Source organism: Mugil cephalus, chromosome 10, assembly GCF_022458985.1.
Source record: "Mugil cephalus isolate CIBA_MC_2020 chromosome 10, CIBA_Mcephalus_1.1, whole genome shotgun sequence".
In the NCBI taxonomy this organism is placed as follows: domain Eukaryota; kingdom Metazoa; phylum Chordata; class Actinopteri; order Mugiliformes; family Mugilidae; genus Mugil; species Mugil cephalus.
The window spans coordinates 10,890,545-10,906,903 of NC_061779.1; the positions used below are offsets into that span (position 1 = coordinate 10,890,545).

General features: G+C 43.4%; 1 protein-coding gene across 1 annotated transcript in view; it reads left to right on the forward strand.

Annotated features, from left to right (window-relative positions):
* The window catches only part of LOC125014944 (zinc finger protein 469), a 60,189-nt gene that overhangs the window by 844 nt on the left and 42,986 nt on the right, over nt 1-16,359 (forward strand). The gene's annotated exons all lie outside the window — the stretch shown is intronic.

A 16,359-nucleotide genomic window follows, 5' to 3' on the forward strand; every position in this document is an offset into this window, starting at 1 on the left:
TGGTCTTGCCCATACCTGCACCTACCTGCTACAACACTGTTTATAGTTTGCTTCTACACACTCTTCATTCACACGTCATAAATATTATTTTTCTGTCTCACCTTCAGGGTGATTAATCTGTGTATTCCGTCTTTGCTTTCAGCCCACTGGTGACAGCTCAGAATTGAGAGCTCCCAGGGTGTGGCAAGGGCTCAGGTAGAGCCGACAGAGAGGTCACTGTGGAATATTTGAGATTCCTTTGTAGCACATTTTCAGCAGTGAATCTGCCCAGCCCCCAACTTGCATGCCCCCAACAAACATGCGTTGCCTTGACTCCCACCAGGCACCTCCGTTCACTTCACCCCTCTCTCGACAAACCCACTTTATCCTCTGTCCTCTCCAAGTGGAACCTGCTCAGTCATGCCAGTCTGCCTCTTTGTGCCAGCCTAACTACCACACTCGTTTAAAAGGTGGAGAATCATCTGTCCCGGTGCCAGGTGTGGCATTCCCCCTGTAAGTGTAATGCAGCGTTTTGCCAGGTGTGCCATCAGCGTGTCTGAATGAAGGAGACAGCAGTATTGTGGTATGTGAGTGGTTCCTGGCCCGGGGAGGCTTCGTTTTAGCGGTGAACAGCACAATACTGATCGTATCACTTTCTTGTGATCTGTATTCGTAGCACGTTCTGTCAAACACTTCCACGGATTCAAGATAATCATCTTAGATTGCCATGTTCCTCATCCAAGGGAAATGGGAAGAGTGCGTGCGCATGTGTGTCTGTGTGTGTGTGTGTGTGGTAAGCAGCAGTTTGACTGTGTGTGTTCTGACTGCATAGCTCACAATCCGTCTGTTCTTCATTGTGCTGTCCCACAAAAAGCTGCTGTTTAAAACCGTACATCCACCACCCATGTATATAGGAACACATTCTAAAGAACCTCAGTTATAACAACCTGTCATACTTGTCCATCGGTCAACAATCACAATCATGGTCCCGCTACCAAATCACTAACCAGGACAAGGGATCAGGGGAGGACATGGAAGCAGGGTAGGGAGTGAGATCAAGTTGTAGCGGGATGTAGAATCTTCAGAAGACTACAAACTGGATGTGGGACGTGAAATGGCGTGAAATCAATGCGAAGTGAAAAAATTGGCTGAGTGAAACAAAAATCCAAAGGTGTCACTGATAGCCAAGGGAATAAAACCTCAGGCACTTTAGAAAATGACTGGGGCAGATGGAAACAGAAGGGCGTGTCCGCTGTATGACAGCATCGATGTGCAAAGCAGAGACCCGTTTAATGCTAAAGCAATAAAACCAAATCAACACTGCATCTCACACTCCTTCTTCTCCTCTTCCTGCTTTTCCACCTCTATCCCTTCCACACGGCCTTATGTCCTCAGCGGGTCCAGCCATGGTGTGGTTTTCATTAGACACTTACAAGCCCCGAAGCTGGCCACATTTCTCAAACACTCTGCTTTCCTATTTTTATTCTACTTCGTACTAAGGTCCTCTTTCAGTCCGTTTAGTGCAGCCTTCCTTTCCCTTTTTTTTTCCGTCTTCTCAGATTTCACTAAAGATCAAAGCTCAGCCAGTGACCCACTGCAGTATGTTATGAACTCAGTGTCCAATTATATGTTGTATCAGTCACTGTGACAGCCTTTTGTCAAGCTGCCAATTTAAGGCTGAAGTGTTTTTAATTTGACAGGCAAGTCAGTTTCAGAAAATATTCTTGGCACATACCGAGCTCTTGCATCTGTATGTGAATGTGTATGAACAGAGCGAGATATACAGCGCAGCCACATGCTGGAAGAGCCAGCGCACGCAGGCCCTCACTTGCTCCCTAGCGTTTATCGGCGCAGGAAAACGTCTGTGAATAAAATTATCAAAGATGAAATAAAACCTCTGCAAAAATAAACAAAAATAGTAAAAGAATATATATGTGAGACATTTACTAAGACAGTTTTGTAATGGGTCCAAAAAGACTAATAAGAATTTAATTTGTTTTGTTTCTGCCATGTTGCAGGAATACACTCACGGCGATGTTGTCATCTAAATATATCCATAATCAGACTGTGTAGGTGTCCTTCGTGCCTCCATAAACAGTTGGAGTGACTCATCAGAGAATGGACATGAGTCTTCCGAGGATGTCCTGTGGTCTGGGAACAGAATGTTGTTAGTGTGAGGGGGGTCTTTGAGAGGAGGGGCCTCTGTGAATCATGCTTTTTGAGATGAGTCGTTCCTACAGTGTTTTTGTGTGTGTGTGCCTGTGCCAGGCTGCACCCTGCTGGGGATGACTGCCACCATCAGGGAGTGTCATTGCTGCGATCGAGATGGTCACGCTAATATTTACGTCTCCCGTCTCCTGTGGTTTTAATGTTATGGCTGCTCGGTGTATACACTATATATATATATCACTGTGAAATATTAGCATAGAAAGTCATTTGAAGTATCATATTTGAACTGCAGACTAGTCCAGAAGCGCTGACCATTTGTTTACCCATATAACTGCGCCGGGCTGCGATGCCAGCCGCAGCTGCTGAAGGCACTTCACCTCTCACTTTGCGTTTGCTGCACCAGCTGAGATGTTAAAAGACACTGGCACTGGATGCTTGTTTCGATTTCCCTCGCTGGCAGACATCGGAGACATCGTCAAGCTCTGGTTGACCAAAAAAAGAGGAAATCTAGTAAACGTCAGGAAATAGGAAACAAATGGGATCAGGGCCCCATGGATGGACTGCTGCTGCATTATCAGTGAATACCACTAAATCTCACATAGGCCGTGGCTGAGCATCTCCTCCCAGAAGAGCAATGCATCACCTGGGGCCGTTTACTTTGGTCCATCCAGCATGCATTTATAGCAACCGTTTTATATGCCGCTAATGCCACCTTCACCTTTTATGTGTCCACACTCAGTCATCAGTCAGCTGCAGTTTAGAAATGTGTATAAAATATGTCGGATGTCTTCCTGCTTACGTTTGTAACAGGTTGGTAATGAGTTAAAAAAAATATATAGTGTCCACTAAAATGGAAAACGCCTTTCTAATTTCAGGGTTGGTTTTATGTGTTCAGCCGCTGTTCATGTGAGTTCAAAGCATAAATGCATTCACATATTGCATAATGATATAATTTCAGGGTCATTTATTTAGTTTTTTTAGCACATGCGGAAACATAATTTGCATGCAGAAAATGTGTTTGCAGGTATGCAGCATTTGAGATTTTGAGCCACCAAAGTGTCTGTCGTAGCCTGTGTCCCATTTCAGATAATTGTCCTTGAGTTGTGAGGAGAGAACCAGGGGGCGTTGGGATAATAACCTGGTGACAACTGCAGTGATTTTTATCTCTGTTTAAAGGCAATTATCTTAATGAGCCGAAACCGCCCCAAAGCCACTCCACCTGTTGTATACGTTTTTATATTATTTTCGGGGTTAATATTTACAATCCCTGTTCAGTTTAGTGTGAAGATACACACATGGACTTCAGATCGCATCCGCCAAGTCAGCAGATATGCAATCTTTCTGAGTTTCTAAGGCTTCCCATCAGGGAGGATAAGCAGAGATGCCAAGACGGGATAAGACCAGAGTTAACACACGCTGGGAAGTGACGGACTCACACAGAGCAGGCACACAGCTGTATACATCAAGGCACATGCGTGAAATTTTGGACCTTTATTCAGTGCCCACCGGATAGTGAGACTCACTCACTGTTTTGTGACAGGATACCTTATTATTGAGTGATATGCAAAGCAATAAATTAGAAATCCATGCGAGCGTTTGACCTATTTCTTTAACGCTTTGATAAGTAAGGCACTCTCCCTTTTTCCTCTTTATTTCCATCGTACCATTTGTATTCCATCTCGACAGTAAATGGGCAACTGCTTCAATATGTATCAGATGGGAGGACACATATTCTCAATAGCGTGGTCGCAAAGGGAGTATGCTTACTAAGCAGAGATACAGCATGAAGGATAAGGGAAAAACAACACATTTCATCATCAGGCCAACACTCAAGGGTCTTCCAATAATTTTCTGTGAAGAAATAAACCTGGATAATGATACACAGAGTTGTTTTGATCTAATCTTATGTTCAATTTAATTTAGTCTAGTGCTGTCAAATAAAAAAAATCCATCAGATTAATCAAAGCATTGCTGTTCAATAAATATCATTGATTTTTAAGCTATATTAATCACATTTCTTTTTGCATGAGCGAACAGACTCGAGGAAGATGAGAATATATATGCACTTCAACAAAACCACTTGAAAAAACTGAAGAACTTTTTGTCTATCTATCAAACAAACATTTATCCACATTAATATGGCCCTGTTACTCAACTTTCAGCCAGCTATTCAGACCAACTAACTTGTTGACATTGTTCAAGAGGAGAGCTGACCGCTTCTTATTTGCGATGTTGCCTGCAACTGAAACTGAACTGTCTCTCACAGGGAACAGTGGTTGCAGGAGTGAGGAGACATTTGTAAGCTGATATTGCCAGCTCGTCTGTGTCTCGTCTGTCGACGCACTGGCCGGAGTGCGTATACCTCGCGTTGATGTGGTATTTTAAGCTGGAAATGCTTCGGTGAAAAGAAAACTCCAACTTCAGGCAGAGTGTGCAAGATACTTAATGTTGGTCAGCTGTTCTGTCTGTTTTGGGGTTTTTTTTGTTTACAAATATTCCCATGGAGAGGGCGAATGTGCTTCCATCTTCCATCTTTATACTTTGGTTTTCCTGCCTGTCACTGCTGGATCAGCTGCCCATGTGCGCATGCTCGACAGTAACTCTACTTGGACAAACTGCCCAAAAAGCGTTGCCAGAGACGCTCTGAGTCATCCTGCGCTGCAGACGGGTTAACTGCGTCAACAACAAGAGAAGTGCATTCCATAATGCAATAATGCAATAACAATGAACTAAGATTCTGAGAAATGGAATAAGACTTTAATAGATATACAATACACTGGGGAACGTGTGTATGCCGAAGCCCTTAAAGTTAGAACCAGGACTTAATTCTAAATCCTACTGGCAACAGGTAACGAGGTGATGTACTAAAGAGCTCTGGGGTAGCATTTGGTGCAGTCTGTTTTGTTAAGACAAAAGTGTGTCACCGTACATACCTGCATTCTTAAATTTCTTATTCTGAAATATAGCTGAGATGGAAACAAAAGCTAAAAGACAATCACACCGTTTCTAAAAATATACGAGGCTCTACACTAGCACGCCATGGGAACCTATTATTGTCTTTTCGGTGACTAATATGACTTAAGTACCCTTCCGTGTGTGTTTGAGTGTGTAAATGTGTGTGTGTGGGGGGTGCGCTTGTGTGGATTTGCGGCCGCACTTGTGTGGCTGAATCTGTGTGTCTGTGTGCTTGTGTTTGTCACAACAGTAAAAGTCCTCAGCTCCTTGTGGCCGCAGCTCTGTGGTCTCAGAGACGAGAGGAACTCTAACTTCCCATACGCATGCACGCACACTGCGGATGAATCAGAGCACCTCGAGGTGATTCCCCGTGGCAGGGTACCGAGTGTGTCACACAACCACACAGCTGTGCATTCCCAGACTCTGAGAGTGGGTTTAGATTAGGCAAAGTGGAACACTTGCATCTGTAGGCGGACGCTATGTGTTTGTCTGATTGTATCTGTGTGTTTATCTGCGTCTGCACATAGCTATGGTCCACGTGGCTCGTGCCAGCTCAAGGTGTGTGGGAAGGAAAAGTCAGTGCATTTTTATAACATTATGTCAATATTTTCTCACAGGCTCTCAGCGATCAGCACTTAACGGCTGTGTAAACGACTCTGTGTACCATATGTCTATTTTAGCCGTGACACAATTGATGAGTTTACTCTGAATGGACTCTTTACTTGGCTTACTGTTACCTTGGTTACAACAGAACAGAAACATTTTAATTCCTACTTAAAGGAGTACTATATACAGTCGGCATTACACATAGATTGTAAACACATACTTTCTAAAAGCAGTTGTAGTAGTAAAAGTAGTGTTAATCATTTGTCTTAGTAACAGTTTCCGTCTCTGGTGCCTATGGCCCTGATTACACACACTTACAACTGATAGAACCACAAGAAATGTAATGTATATGTATGCCATTTGACAGATTAAAACATATTCACAGTTGGAGTTATAATTCTTTTAGAGCTGCGAAATATACGGTATGTCTGTCCTCTGCGGTTTTCTGTGTCCATCCCATGTGTCAGTCCATGTGCTGAAGGGATTCATAATTAAACCATCACAGATGTAGAAAGACTCCATCTGCTAAAAGAGGGAAATAAAATGCAGATAATAATGCCTAAAGTGCAGAGGGAGTCAAATAAAAAAAAAAAAAACATGAAGGTTGGCAGTAAGCCGGGGGAAAGGGCGTCACTGTCCCACTCTGATTGTTGAGTGTTTTGTCTCGTTTTGCTTGCATTGTGCAATAATACACAAACAGCACTTGTCTTGATCGTTCTTCTTTGTCGTCATGCCCTTTTGTTGCTGCGGTGCTACACACAGAAGTTACTTGTTGTGGCGGGTGGTGGGGTGCAAGGCCTGTGTACATGCAGCTACCGGTGCAGTTTAGAAGGGTAACCCAGGTTACTGTCTTTACCCACAATTCACGGACGTTTTCTAAACACCCTGTAGGATAGACTTCTGGACTGGCTAGGGAAGTGGCGTGCGCCAAACGTGACCGCATTTGGATGCATTTTAGCATTAAAAAAGCGCTGGCGAAGCAGAATACCCAATCCAAATAGAAAAATTTCACTCAACGCAGCGTCAACAATCGCCTCCCAAAAAGAACAATGAGCTCTTGTCAGTTTTGAATGGTTCTCAGAAGAGAATGGAAACACAAGCTCCAGCTCCCCTCAAAGATCTGTAATTTGTATAATTAGATGTCTTCTCTTGGCAGTGTCACAACTCCCCGTAGAGAACATCAAAACTTTTATTCCACTATCCAATTCCACTTTCAAATAAACCCCTTGTTAACTTATATGCCCTACAAATGTGTGCCACTGAGTCTCCATGAATGCAATGTAAAGCATTAAGTAAAATTGAATTGCTGTGCTTTTGTAATTCAGATCGAGTACAGGCCTGTGGCTCAGGAAAAAGGGGTCATCTGCCATCTGTTTTGTGCATAGACTTTATCACCAAGCAGGTGGTGTCCAGTAGTCCATAAATGCTTGTTAATGCTTTGATAACCTGGATTCACAAATGAATGAAAGAATGAATTAGCTCTAAAACTCTAGACCGGTGAAAACCCCTGAAGCTGTTCTGAAGTTCAGTTTAAGGACAAATCTGAGAACGTAGAAAAAAATACTAAAAGTAGAGTCGAAAGTGCAGTCAGCTGGCTCTCTCTTTTTTTTTCATAGGAACCGTACTGCTTAATCCATGGGATTTGACGGGAGAGCAAAACAGATGCAAAGTCTTTTTTTGTGTGTGTGTGTCACTGCTTGGTATCAAATTGTCTCATTAGGTGAATGTCAAACACGGACAGCAGTCGCTTCAAACAAGGCCAGGTTGTGGCTGCCTTTATTTTAATAGGCATTTAAGTTTGGCAAAGATTTCTGGCAACGACGAGACTCAATGTGCAACTTCAAAACAACATATTGATAATGACATGGAGTGAAAACATGACACGGAAACATGCTGGTCGCATATATTAGTAGGGTTTTTTTGCCCATACTTACCACAGCTGCCTTTCATGCATACAGGAGATACACAAATATGTTCGATGCACATATATCACTTCTGGGTGGAGTATCATTTAAACACATCTTGGGAAAAGGGTGTATTTATTTGCACGCCTGTGCGTGCATGTTAAGCATTTCCATCCCGTCAGTGGTTAAGGTGACATGACACAGATAATTTGGAGGATGTGTACAGAGCGATTGGGTCAAATGTGGTGAACTCAAGTGTGAGGCATTGAAGTGGAGAAAAGAACAACAGATAGGGTTGGGCTGGGGGATTGAGTAAGCAGTGATGTGCCTTGGGAGGAAAGAGGAGCAATGCCACCATCTGTTAGCCACATGCACACCCCACAGCAGTAACATAAATCTCAACCATGCTCAGCAACGCTAGGCTACATTCCGCAAGGCAAAACGTGCACTGGCTATCTGCGGCAACAGAAATGTGCAACGCATGCATCATATAGACCCAGGTTACATAGACCTTAGACTGAGATGAAACACTCAGACGTGAAAATATCAAGATTTGGTAGATTCATCCGAGAAGAGAAATTGTGACCTAATCAACAACTTGAAAATTAAGTAGGAACTGGTAGTAGAGTTGCACAATCTATTTAAAACCGGCTACCATCACAGTAGAGTCACGAAATGCAGCTCACAACCATTGGCCAGAAATCTGTAGGAAAAATACTGCGGCGAGGCAATGGTTGATTTAAAAGTTGTTTATAAAGGACAAGTTCTTCTGTTCTTCTGGTGTGGTCCCTTGGCCTTCCACTACACTAGGAACAGTAGATGTGCAAATACACAGGACACACTCACACAAACACACACAGTTACAGGTCACCAGGGTTAACGGCAAACTCGAGCAGGGGAATGTGTGGATGAGTCGGAGCTGACATTGCTGTTCAGATGAGCAGGGCAAAGCTGAATGTTCCCACCAGCCTATTTCTTCTGACAGATGCTTAAACCGTGTCCCCTTTAGTAGTGAGAGGCCAGATTTGGTGACTGCATGTACTGTATTTTGAAAGCACATTGAGTTCTCTTCTCTTCTCTTCTCTTCTCTTCTCTTCTCTTCTCTTCTCTTCTCTTCTCTTCTCTTCTCTTCTCTTCTCTTCTCTTCTCTTCTCTTCTCTTCTCTTCTCTTCTCTTCTCTTCTCTTCTCTTCTCTTCTCTTCTCTCTGATGTGACTACTTGTGAGTGACCTTTGAACTCCAGCTGCTCTCTCTCTGATGGTCCAACAAAGAAATTCCTCCCCATAAAACTAACAAAATGGTGTTGTAAAACTACAAGTTTTCCACATTATTTCGCAGTTTGCTTCGACAAGAAATGTCCTTGTCATGTCTAATGACTTATCACTACGGTCATTACGCAAATTACCGTGTTGTGGAAACAATGTGTCTGCGGGGCAAAGGGTTATTGACTTTTACCAAGCATTTTATCCTGTGGAATAGCCTCCGTGTGTGCGACAGTTGTCCGTGTTCAACTTTGAACACACTAAAACATCTATAGGATGTGGAGGAAACTCGGTCATAAAAGATCAGCTTTTCCATCGTTCGGATACATTTTTTTGGCTTTTTCAGTCTGATTTCATGGAACTTTAGATCAATTGAAATCATTGCTGGTGAAGAAATGATATACAGTAATAACATAGTGGCCAGAGATGAGTCACCACTAATTTCACGTTCCCTCTCAAACCCGCTGTTCAATTGTACCGTTCAAGCGCTGCGGGTGAACGCGGCCCAGCCAATGAGAAAGCCCAGTCCTGACATCACCGCCATGCAGTGTGGCAGATGGATGGAGCAGAGTGTTCCAGAAAAAACACCAGAAACACAGCAACGAAGGCAGGAGCTGAACTCTTGTTTAATTCTTTGCCCAGCAATGATCAGCAGAATTGGTTAGAGGTGGGCATCTGGCCAGGAGGTCCTGCTTGCGAGGCAGGAATGCTGTGACACTCTGAATGCTGTTACTTAAGGATAAGGAAACCATAAAATAATCACAGCCCTGGAAAGTGCCACTGCTGCACCTCACTCATCAGTCCTTCATCAGCGCGCTTCTTTCTAGTAGGCCCCGAGAACCGCGGCCAAAGTGGCAGCTTGCCTTATCCCGTGCATGTGCGGTAAATGAACGGGGGCCCTTCAGAATATAAATGAGGACTATAGGGAGCATTGCGACTATAGTTCAGCTATTGTTTCAGCAATTTCTGGAAAACCAATGATTAATCTCCAAATATTCCATATATATTAACAAAATGGCCAGCTGATGAAAGCATCGGCATGCAAGGCTGCTTATTGTCTAGCTGGCTGTGGTCCAGCATGGCCAGCCGGCTGCCCACTTGTCTATTTATGCATGGTTTGAACTTCTTGCAAAACTTTAACTTGCTTTACTCTTTTCAGAACCTATAATTAACTGCAATTAAACCAAACAGAAAGATTAATGATAAATAACACTGTGTATCATCGGGATGCGCTGATTATGTAGCCAGTCACATGCTCAGTCAGCTGCCGCGACAGCTGTGACTTCCTGAATCTCAACTACTGACTCTGTTGCCAAAGCCAGACTAATCGCAGCTGGAGCAATGTCCGTCCAAATGGATATGATGTCGCTTACAGTGAGTTCTTTAGAAACCTGGGCACATTTTGTGATCTTCAAAATTGATGAAGGCTTAAATTGCTTGAAGCCGCATGGAGCATCTTTAAACATGTACTGTACAGCTTCTTGAGTCTGTTCCCGGTGTTTAAGTATTCATTGTGTGCCTTGAAGCAACATAGCGCTCCTGAGATATTCCTTTAAATTATTCAATATCACATGGTGACATAAAATAATAAGTAGAGCTGGGAGAGGTGAGAGCGTGGCTCGAACCGTGGAAGCAGCAGAAGGATGAACACAATGCACAGAAGTAAGATGTTCATTAGGCCATTCTAGGGCCTGATATGAATAAAGCTCATGAAAGAAACACCATAGTGTTGTACTGTAACTGACTATCCTGTGTGTCTGCCTCACAAAGCATAAAACTTGTTCGTCTTCCTTTGCTTTATCTTTTTTTTTCCACTCTCCAACGTCTTCCTTTCATCCTCAGCCAGACGTTTTTGGACATGTAAGATGTAAAAAAATGCAGGAAGGAGAAGAAGAAAGAAAGGACAGTTCTAAAGGAATATGGCTCATATTAATGTGAAAATATTGCTTTACCTCATCTGAACTAAATTACTGGTCTGAACTCACTGTCCTCGGAGAGTAGGCAGAGCGCCACCGGCAGCCCAGATGGGCAAGGAGTGGTCGGCAGATCTGTCACCGTGACCACAGTGAGCACATGAACCCCTGGTCTGTGGAGCACTGTAGCTGGCCTTTTATACAGCAGATCAAAGGTGTGTCTTTGTTATTGTTGGGCTTGGATTTTATACTCAGGGGCAGTGTCTTTGGAAAAGAATCCAAAAGTTTTGAGACTCCTTCTCTCTGTTTCTCTGTCCTCTTTCCTGCTATCTTTGTGGCTTTGTGTAAGTGTATTGTTAAGAGACCAAAGGACCATCTAAACAAGGATGTGAAAGTCAAAAGAGACAAATCTGTAATTGTAAAATGTCCAGTGTATGTTTTTAGTATATGACATCATTTGAACAATTTTATGGTCGATTTAAGACACAGTCAAACTAATGTCCGGTTGTTGTGTGAGATCCCACAGCACACTGCTGGAGGCCAGAGGAGTGAAGTTGGCTTATAGTGTGGCTAAAGCTTGCCAAGGCTTGTGGTTTTCACTGGTAAGAAACAGAGGCAGCCTCACTGCTACTCTGAGGAATTTAAAGGTATGATCCCGCATGCTAAAGGGCCATCTGCTCTCTCGCGCCAGTAACTGAGAAGAGCCGACACATAAAAATTTCACTGCTCCGTGCAGTAAGATAGAGAGGATACTCAAGGAGTGTGACACTGAAGTGATATATGTATAACTGTTATGCTGCAACAATAGCCAGTGGCACAGAGTCAAGTAGTACTTGTCAGCCTGATTGCCGCTCCGCCTGTGAGGGGCAAGAGCCACTCTGTTTTTAACAGAATAAGGGGTGAAAAGGTGCTCAAATGATGTTCTCTCATCAGATGAAAGGCCTCGCTCCATTATCCCCACCTGTGTTGCAGAGCCTGCCTTCAGCGACGCAGAGACGCTTTCTGTTATTGTGTGACTGTCAGACGGAGGAGAAAAATCTGGCTGTTTTTGTTCCTAAATCAGCTCCAGTTTTCACTTAGAAAACGTTTTTATAAGACAGAAACAGGCTGTGATTTATCTCCGCCGATGATCTTTCGTGAAAGAAATCATAAATTACCTTGCAGATGCCCCTGACAACAGTCTCTAACAGAAACCAGCAGGAATGTAACGGTTGGTGTGAGTGACAACAAGCGAGTAGGCTCAAGTGCTTTAATGCTTTGGTTACAATAGCACAAAGACATATAGTGTAGTGCACAATGCTACTACTTACGTGTCAGTAAAATGGTTTACCAAATAAACAATGGAGGATGATGTAACGAAATAGTAAGAGAAACAGAAGGGTAAGGGCTCATTACCCCTGATCCCAGTGTGAGTTTCTTTATACTGAGACTAAATACGTTGATCTATTGTTCATATTTTTTCATTATAAAACCTGATGCATAGTGCACACAAAGCCAAAGGTAGACAGTTAGCAAAGCTACTTGACGGCTGAATACCTGTGACAGTATAACCTGCATACAGCTTCTGTATGATGGTTTCCTACACCCATTAAATATTAAATAATGCCCTTATGTTTTGTATAGTATTTATAGCGATAGGAGGGTCAGGCTACTTCTATTGAATCAGAATTTTGGACACTTGGATCAGAAAAACTCAGCTGAATTATGTGCAACTCATGTAAACATGCAAACACATATTAACCAATGCTCATAACACAGAGACAGAAGAAAGGCCACTAGACGGGCTGTGTTGATCTAGGAGACTGAATTTAATTTGAGCTGACCAGAACAACTCGAAATAATCTCAGCAACGCAACGGTGGGGTGTTTGGGAGCATGTACATGTACAGCACATAACTTCAATTAAATGACCTCAGTTTTTTGACTTCAGATGAATTCATACACTTTGTTGCTCTCTCTCTTGTGTAAGTCCTCCTACCTTTTCCGCCCGGTGGAAGTCAGTTGACCAAAGAGCGACACATACCGGCAGCTATAATCACATGTCATTGTGGTCTGACATGTCAACTTCTTTGGATATATCACATATCATGTTTCCCAATATGGCAGCAATTTTATTATACAAGCTTCCCAGAATGGAAAGTTCCAGCTACTGTACCGTGACTACTTCTTATATCTGCTGCTTTTTTCCTGCTGTGTGCTGCAGTGTCAGCTGACCCCGTGTGTCACGGCGGCTCTTCACTAACCTATACGTACCAAATATGCCACAACAGGGCTGAACGATGTTGACCTCCTTCAATGGAGATATATATTCCAATCAGTGAGTCTCGGTCCATATCTGTACATTCACCTGCTGTGTGTAGCCGACCTCTGACCTTAGGAAACACATCCCCATGGGAGAGGGAAATATGCCTGTGAGAGGCCCACTCGTGGGCGGCAGAGTGGTTTTATACACAGACTGGCATTATCTGCATCTCCTGCTCCACTCAAAGGACAGCGCCACTAAATATACCCTATGAGGCCTTCCCAGGCTCCTCTGGGCTGGGGAGATGCAGCCGCTGCTTGGGCCGAAGGCCAATGACATGGCTGCCGACCTCCACGGAAAGTATTTTTAAGGTCAATTACAGGGTACAGTGCCTTTAGATGGCCGACTGGTGCTGAGGAGGCCTCATATTAAAGGTTTATGTGGAGAAGGACCAGAGAACTCTGCCTTAGCTCACCCTAGCTCCCATTGTTACCACACACCCACTGACACAGTGCACCCTGATGGGTTCCTGGGGTGATATGTGGACCGTGTGTGTGACTGAAAGACGAAACTGAAATTCTTTTTCCCTACAGAGCCTTTGTTTCGGATGGGGACTTTCAATCGTTAAATAGTAATCATGAAGATTAGATGTTTGGTGGTTGGAGCTGCAGCTGTATTTGTTACAGTAACTCTGTGTGTGCAGCTTATCGAGAATTTCTCGTGAATCACAGAGTCATTGCACTTCACGTTGTGCTGTCATTCCAAAAGACACAGAGGAGTTGTTTTCTGAAGGAATTCCATCGAAAAATGTTCGAAGTTTTTTGCAAAAGTGTCCAGTAATCTTTACCCTGCATAAAGTGTACAGCGCTTATAATTAAAGGGTTTAGTTCACAAGTATAGGAATGCCTTATTGAGCCATTCTCCATGGTTAATAAAATAATTGAGGATTACAACAACCTGTAACTCCTCCCATCTGCATACAGGTAGGACTGTAACACTTTTGCTAATTGATCACTGGGGCTAAATGTGGCACTTAGTAAAGCACTTTTCGTCCAGCCGGCTACATAATGCTGCACAGAACCACAGTCTCAACAGAGAAAATGTAGCACAATCAACCATACTGACACAGACAGATAACAAACACCCAATAACAAACACACTTTGTTCCTCATTAGAGGGCTTATCTTAATCTCCCGCTCCCACACATGCTCACACACTCACACAAGCCCCATTCTCTCTGCACAGGGCCACACACGCAGACCCACACAGCTGACCAGCACTCAATATAAATGAACATCCAGCGAGATGATTTTGGTCCTTTTCATGATTCATTCCAGCACGACTCAGCTCGACCATAAATACAGGCCTGTCAAAATGTGTTCTACCCCACAGAGAGGGGAGTGGTGCAAGGTACAGTAGACACTATTCACTTCTCCGTGTGTTCGGAGGGGGCAAAGGGAAGGTTGGTGTTGGTGGCTTTGGTCTCCCTGAAGAGTAAGGTATTGATGGGACAAAAGTGAGGGGAAGGATTGAAAGGCCCATTTGTGCAGACGAGGGCCTGGCATCTTAGTGTTTGCTGTGCTGTGGCTCTGCTACAGTTCAATGGGAGCTCTATCCACCCTTCTCTATTTCAATCCAGGTGCTTTAATATGATAAAATAAAGACACGGTATAGCTCAAACGCATAATACTGAAATGCATTTTAGGGTTTAATTGAATGACTTTATCAAATTGTTGCAGATTTAAGTGACATTATGAACTGGTTACCCTTCACTTAACTACAGTTTAAAACCACTAGCTGTGCCTCTAGCTGAGTAGTTTTCATTTCTGGATTAAAAAAGAAGTTTTGAAAGTGGAAAAAAAAACAAAACAAATGAACGCATTCTCTATTGCAGAAAAATTACATTAAAGAATCCAAAGTTAAACATAGCGCTCCGGGAAGCTATAATTATTGTGCAACGATGCGAAAACGTTATTCATGGTACACCTTAGAAATGTTCAGAAATGCATTCATTCATTTCAACCAATGTTTGTCGCTCTTTGTGTAAACCTTAAAGCACTCTTGTGCTTTTATCTTAGCCCAGCTTTTTAGTGGTAATCTCTTAAACATACAAGGAAGTAGTGAAACTGTCACAGTGTGCTATTGTTTGACTTTGTATTACCGCAGCGGGACGTGTCCCCGTACAGTTCAGTGAATCAGGTGTACAGATTTTTGTTTTGGGGGGAAAGAAATTGTACTGTTATTTGAAAAAAAAAAAAAAACTTCTTAGAAAGCGCAACCACAATAAATTACTAATATTTGACATGATGCTGTTCTGCTTTTTTGGAAGAAATGATGAAGAAGAGCTCCTTTGAAAACAAGGCACCTATGCTGGACCTTTTCCCCTTCTCTTCAGCCCCTCTTCTTTCACGTACAACACCCCAATCCTACCCCACCCTGCTCTCAACCCAGACCCTCAGACGATGTCTCCCTGGGAACATCATCACTCCTGGTCCACATGGCAGGGCGAGTACACATCGCCAAGCTGCTAAGTCTACACTGGCTGGGGTGCACCGTGTTTGCCCTCGGGGAGAGCATGTGTTCATGGCCGCTGGGCTCCCTGGGTCAGAAATGGCACACCAGGGTGTGATGGGCTCTACCTGTCGCTGGTCATGGCAATTGTAGGTGTGAAATTCCCAGTGCTTGGACTGACCACCCAGACCAGCAACTCTAGAGCCCCACAGTTGCACAGGCAGAGGGAATGGACGTGTTAGAGGTTCTGGTCAGCTACCGCCACCTGCGTCCGAGTTAAAAACCAACAGCGTCATTTTTCTGGGGGCCCCCCTTCTGGTTTCTTGTACATGATACACCCACAGAAGTAGACCTTGTGTTTGTAAAATACTGTCTCCTCCTATGGAGGTTTAATGTAATTGCTCTTATTGGGCTTGTCATGTGTGTAACAGTCAGTGAGTCATGGACTTTTTCCTCCCCTCAGTGCTTTGACTGACAGTTAAGAAGCGTCGTTGTTGGTGGCGATCGGGAGGCCTTTCATTTGGGGATCTGGGTGTGTCACCAACGTGACCTAGAATAACCCCCGGCGCTGTAAAATACTAACTACATCCGAGGCAGCATCTGGTTGCAGATAAAATTTTTCAAGTTGGAAGCAAAGCAATGATCTTACTGTGTTTTACTGAGTAGCAACGTGCCATGTCAGACTTAAAAGCATTGATCGCTTCTTTACTTCATTGTCAAGTCTTGTCCAGAAAAAAAAAACAAAAAAAAAAACACATTAATTGCGTCTGTGTGTGTGTCAGAATTCATCAACGATAGTGAAACTTTCTTCTGTCATCTT